Source organism: Alosa sapidissima, chromosome 23 (genome assembly GCF_018492685.1).
Source record: "Alosa sapidissima isolate fAloSap1 chromosome 23, fAloSap1.pri, whole genome shotgun sequence".
Classification (NCBI taxonomy): domain Eukaryota; kingdom Metazoa; phylum Chordata; class Actinopteri; order Clupeiformes; family Clupeidae; genus Alosa; species Alosa sapidissima.
Window position 1 is genome coordinate 19,876,263 of NC_055979.1, and position 5,670 is coordinate 19,881,932.

Genomic DNA, 5,670 nt, shown 5'->3' on the forward strand with positions numbered 1-5,670 from the left:
GTGTAGTTGCTTTGAAGAGAACCCTTAAACCTAAAATGCTTGTTACATGTTACAAAATGCTTGTTTCATGTTACAAACACAAACTCAAGATGTATGCACTGCTGCAAACATCAAAAGTGTATTTAAAACATAACATTGTATATTTTTTGTAGTAAAGATTTCCAATGGGGTAGTGAAATCTAATTTCCTCTTCATTGTAGTTATGTATCAGATAACAGTAGTCTGTAATGTCACCATAACCTGTGGGATTTCCCCACGATTTGTATTATTGTGTTGTCCGTTGAGCAATCCTCTGTGGTAGCAGACAGAACAGCTGCTTTTTGCTGCCAGCTCCCGTCAGACAGATGCATCAGGTGCCACTAGGGGGAAGCAGTGACCTGTCTGAGATTAGTTGCATGAAAGTCCAGGGCGCCGGTTAACTGGGAATACCTATAGCCTACGCACCTTTGGCAAATTTGGGATTTGCTCTGCAGGTCCACCAAGAGGCCATTGAAACCCATTATATGTTCATAAAACACGGGCACGCAAATACGATCGCTAATCCGGCATGGACGTGTATTTCTTTAGAATTGAGTAAACAACTGCGTTTAAACCCTTCGTTTACAAGATTGCTGCACTTCTGAAACGATTTGCTAAGAGTGTAATGAATCAATTTAAGTTTAATTGAACTGCTAGTTACGCCCCTACTGGAAGTCGCAAGTTAATGGACCTTTGCCAGAACCACTGATGTCAACGAGGCGGACCGGGCATGCACTCAATGTGACTATATAACATGACCCCTTTTAAAGTTTGCTTTAAGATTTCTTGTAGTAACTCAGACACAGCACCAACCAACCAACAACCTTAACCCTAACTTCCCTGATTTACTGGCCGCCTGTCGCTTCAAAGACCCCCTCGTCGTTGACCCTCTTGATTCATTCACCGCCTCGCTCAACCTCATGTGGCAGCGCCCCTTCTCGTCCCACACTATAGTTCCCCAACACAATAATCGTGGACATGATTTATGAAATATATAGGCGACAGTGGTTCAATAAAGTGTGCCAACCCTCTATTTCGTGAAAATCTGAATAGCCTATATAACAAAGTCGACAAGTGCTCCACTAAAGTTCTCGTAGGCTACAGCTGTGTCGACTAAAACTGTTATTAGGCTACTGATGACGTTTCTCTGTGCGCGAAGAAAGATGAGGTTCATTTAAATTTCACTTTGATTCCCTCCAGTAAATAGTAGCAGGAAACACTTGCTCATGGGCGCGTCAGCGCTCCCATTTTCAGAGCTACGGCCATTCAAACTTCATTAACCCTACCACGACCCAGATCCATGCCTTCATCTGAGTCATTAATGACACCCAGACCGATATGAGGGGGGCGTCTTATATTTTCCCATCACCAGTAGGATATCCCACACACGAGCAGTCTGCCTGACGCTAGACTGACAACTCGATCCCAGCCACAGTTGTCAAACTGTTCCACTCACAAAGTTCCAACCACGTGTCCACTGATTGATCATTATACATTTGCCAGTTGGCTTGCACTTGTCTTTATCGCCCGTAACTCCGAGGCGGAGCTTGTTGTGTATGTTGTGCGCCAACTTCAGCTTATCCGGATCTATCAAGCACGGGCGCACCGGGCCATTGAAGAAGCGCGTGTCATCGGACACTGTCCGCCGAGTCTCAGAGGTAAGACATGTCGGGGGAGCGAGTTATAGTCGAATCTGTTTGTTTATTTGTTGTTTTCTCTATTTTCTATATTTTCCTCAGCTCCTGCAGTGATCTGCCAGCACACGCTTCGTTACCGAATGTCCGATAGGAAATGTGTCTTTGGACTGGTGTTTAGTGGATTACCTGTTACAGTGCGCGCAACTGTTTGGTCAGGGACCTACAGTAACGAGGCGATATCAGGACTGCTTATACGATGAAGAAAGGTTTATTTATAAATGCAATGGACGTTTGTCAGCTAACTTGCTTGTGCACTGTAAATACTCATTCTATTGTCAGTCGTTTACAACAGGAAGAATTTCACCTGCGGCTTCCCCATGCGCGCGCAGGGAAGAACGGGGAACTTGAAATTATAAACAGATTACACATTGTCATTGTAGACTTCACATTGTTATTATAATCTGCCACATAGAACATTGTATTTCCTATTTTTTTAAAGTCTTCTCGTTAATTTTCAATGTTACAATCAATATCATCCGGATAACAATGACAGTCTATAACAGTCTATTTGTCCCAAATCGTTCTGCGCATGACTGCGGACCCAATGTTCTTTTTAATGTTGGATATAAAACAAGACAGGTAAAATGGAAACACTGAGAGCAGAGCTACACACACGCGCACACACACACACACACACAATATATAACAACTACAACAACAACAGCTCAAACATTCATGCAAACACACTATGAGATTGTTTCAGCGGGCAGAATCATCCAGAGTTAATCTTGTGGATTATAGTAGAGGAGGATGTATCTTTCTGTTTGGGTCAGTGGGAGAGGCCTCAATAGCCTCTCTCCCTCTCCCTCTCTTCCAATCCCTCTCTCTTCTCTCTCTCTCTCTCTCTCTCTCTCTCTCTCTCTCTCTCTCTCTCTCTCTCTTGTTTGCTAAGGGGATCCTGAGACTGCGTCACTCCACCCTTCTCAGTTTGCTCTGGACTCTCAGGTCCACACCAATGCAAACATAACCTCTCTTGTGATGGCTCCCTCCTCTCTAAAACTATGATACAGGCACACACTCCCATAATGCTGCTGTGACATAGTGCTGCTGGCACTCGGTTCCCATAATGCCCCTGTGATATGGTAGGGCTGGCCACTCCGTGGCCATCTTGGTAACATGCTTCGGGCAATTATTGGGAAGCTTTTTTTCTATTCAAATCCGGTAAATTTGTATTTAAATCTGAATGGCCCCCCCCCCCCCAATCGCTAAAATAACGTTAAAAAGGACAAAAATGCTGGTTACTTGCATTACAGGAAGGGACGAGATGTGTGCAGACAACAGCCAAATTGGCGTTACAGACTAACCCCATTCATTTCTATGGAGGATTCTTTGAGTGCTACAGTATGTCTCCTCATTAGAAAGTCTCTGGTTAAACTCTCACCATGCCTCTGTGATATGGTGGTGCTGGCGTTAAACTGCCATAATGTGTCTGATATGGTGTACTGGTGCAAAACTGCCATAATGCATCTGTGATTAAACTCCCATAATGTGTCAGTGATATGGTGTACTGGTGTGAAACTCCTCCTACTACTAATATTACATTTATATGTTTATGATTATGAAATTTGGCAGATGCAACATGCAATGTATGTTATGGTCTCACTTTGTGGGAATGTAGGTCAGCTAACAATGCATTGTAATAGTTAATTTTGGAAAGAACCATGGCCTACACAAGAAGTTGTGTGGCATATTGTGTGGCAATATCTTTCTTGTAAACATGTGAAAATACACATTCCTGGGTTTAGAACTTTAGATTCAGAAACAGACGTCAATGGACTCTTTTCCAGACCAACATGCAGAGCAAATTCAAATTTGTTAACAGGTTCGTCTGGGTTCACCCAGGCTATCAGATAAGGTCTTATCTTCCTGATTGCTGATCTGTTGTCGCAGATAAACCAACGTGACTTAAAGGGACACCAGGCAAGCTTGATGCTTTTTCTCTATGAAACTCGTGTTTTCGCTGCTTCTTCGCCGGCTCTGCCATTATACACACGTTTGCAACAATCGCTAGTGTTTCGTTAGCCTGCCTCTGTGCTGTATGCAGGATGTAAACTGATCCTGCTTCGGTCGGCGGGTACGATACACTGAACTTGCAAGCGGGATATTCTTCCTACAGGCAGTAGGGGCGGGCGAGAGAGCCTTCATTCGCCCCGTAATGAGTCATTTAACCATATACCGATTTACGAAGATGAGTAATTAACACGAAAACATTGCCTGGTGTCCCTTTAAGCCACTGAAACTGGTGGTAGGCTAGTTAGAATACACATTTTAAATTGTACAGGAAGAAAAAGGACAGGACAGGAGGGGTCAACATCTTAAAAACAGGATCTTATATACAAGGATACATGAAGTTGTCTAAAGCAATGGTTTTCAACAACTGTGCCGGGGCACACTAGTGTGCCGTGAGAGATCATCAGGTGTGCAGCAGAAAATTACCCAAATGTCACTCACTGGTCCAGAAAAGCAACTGTTGCATCAAAGAATTCATAACCACATGCTCTCATTGATTGTATGATTGCACTATTTGTGGTATGCAGACATTGTACAACGGGGGCCCCATATCCAGTATTCACAGAATCATCACATATCCAGTTCATAACAACAATTAAATTAGATATAGTAACCTACAAATGAAACAGAGGGCACTTGTTTTATTGAGCAGGTCTTGCATAAAAGCCATAATAAGGCCATATCTGTGTATTATTTGAAATTTTAACCTATAGTATGTTTATTTTTTCTTCACACAGGATGTTAGTGTGCCGTGGGACATTTTAAGTGTCAAAAGTGTGCCGTGGCACAAAAAAGGTTGAAAAAAGCTGGTCTAAAGCCATGTGGAAGTGTGGGTGTTTATTAAGGTAGTGTGGAGGTATGTGAAGATGTCTAAAGTGATGTTGTAATGTAGATCAAGAAGTCAGGTGGTTTGTCAGGTGGACAGGGGCTTGTGTTTCTGATGCTGAGGAGTGAGGAAGGGATTCTGAGGAGAATTTGTGTGTGTGTGTGTGTGTGTGTGTGTGTGTGTGTGTGTGTGTGTGTGTGTGTGTGTGTGTGTGTGGTTAGAGTTACAGCAAGCAAAATAATCCACAGGTCCCTTGGGCTCATTAAGAAGCAATGTACTTTCATTCTTAAGAACTCATACAGTATTACCTCAGTGTGAGTGTGTGTGTGTGTGTGTGTGTGTGTGTGTGTGTCTGTAAAACAATGTAGCCATTCTGCGTGATATCGTGTTGAGTGTGAATGTATTATAGTGTTATGTACGTAATGGAGTGATGTTGGTGGTGGAGCGTGTTATGGGATGGAGCAATGCTCATGGTGAATTGTGTTATGCAAAATGAGTAGAGCGCCATGCACGTCCAGCATAAAGTTCCTGGCCAGCTGGCCTAATACTGGCCACAGGGGTCTGAGTCAGAGCATCAGACAGAGGAGGAGAGGAGGAGATCAGGAGATGAGATGAGGAGAGGAGGAGGAGATCAGGAGATGAGATGAGGAAATGAGGAGGAGATCAGGAGATGAGATGAGGAGAGGAGGAGGAGATTAGGAGATGAGATGAGGAGAGGAGGAGGAGATTAGGAGATGAGATGAGGAGAGGAGGAGGAGGAGATTAGGAGATGAGATGAGGAGGAGATGACTAGATGGAGAAGAGGAGATGGAGGGGAAGATGGAGGAGACTTCACGAGGACGAAAAGAAGGAGATGAGGAGATGGAGGAGGAGATGAGGAGGGGATGGAGGAGGAGATACAGAGGACATGAAGAGGTGGAGGAGATGAGATGAGGAGGTGGTCCAGGGCTCTCACACAGGCACAGGCTGGAGGTGGTGGGTGGTAATGGGAATGGAGAAGAGCATTGGCTGTAGATGTCTCCCTGACATTAAAGAGTGTCTGGTGTGTGTGTGTGTGTGTGTGTGTGTATGTGCGTGTGTGTGTTATGTTTGGATAAATTCTAGTGGTGTCTGACGTGG

At 44.0% G+C, this 5,670-nt stretch overlaps 1 protein-coding gene across 5 annotated transcripts in view; it reads left to right on the forward strand.

Moving 5' to 3' along the window:
* The first annotated feature begins 1,475 nt into the window (after nt 1-1,475).
* The window catches only part of pip5k1ba (phosphatidylinositol-4-phosphate 5-kinase, type I, beta a), a 29,505-nt gene continuing 25,310 nt past the window's right edge, over nt 1,476-5,670 (forward strand). For 3 of the 5 annotated variants that reach the window (XR_006026757.1, XM_042080453.1, XM_042080452.1), the window contains exon 1: nt 1,479-1,676. The gene's annotated coding sequence lies outside the window, so the exon portion shown is untranslated. Of the gene's footprint in view, nt 1,677-5,670 lie in introns of all 5 variants that reach the window. The other 2 variants (XM_042080456.1, XM_042080455.1) reach the window with 1 other exon arrangement.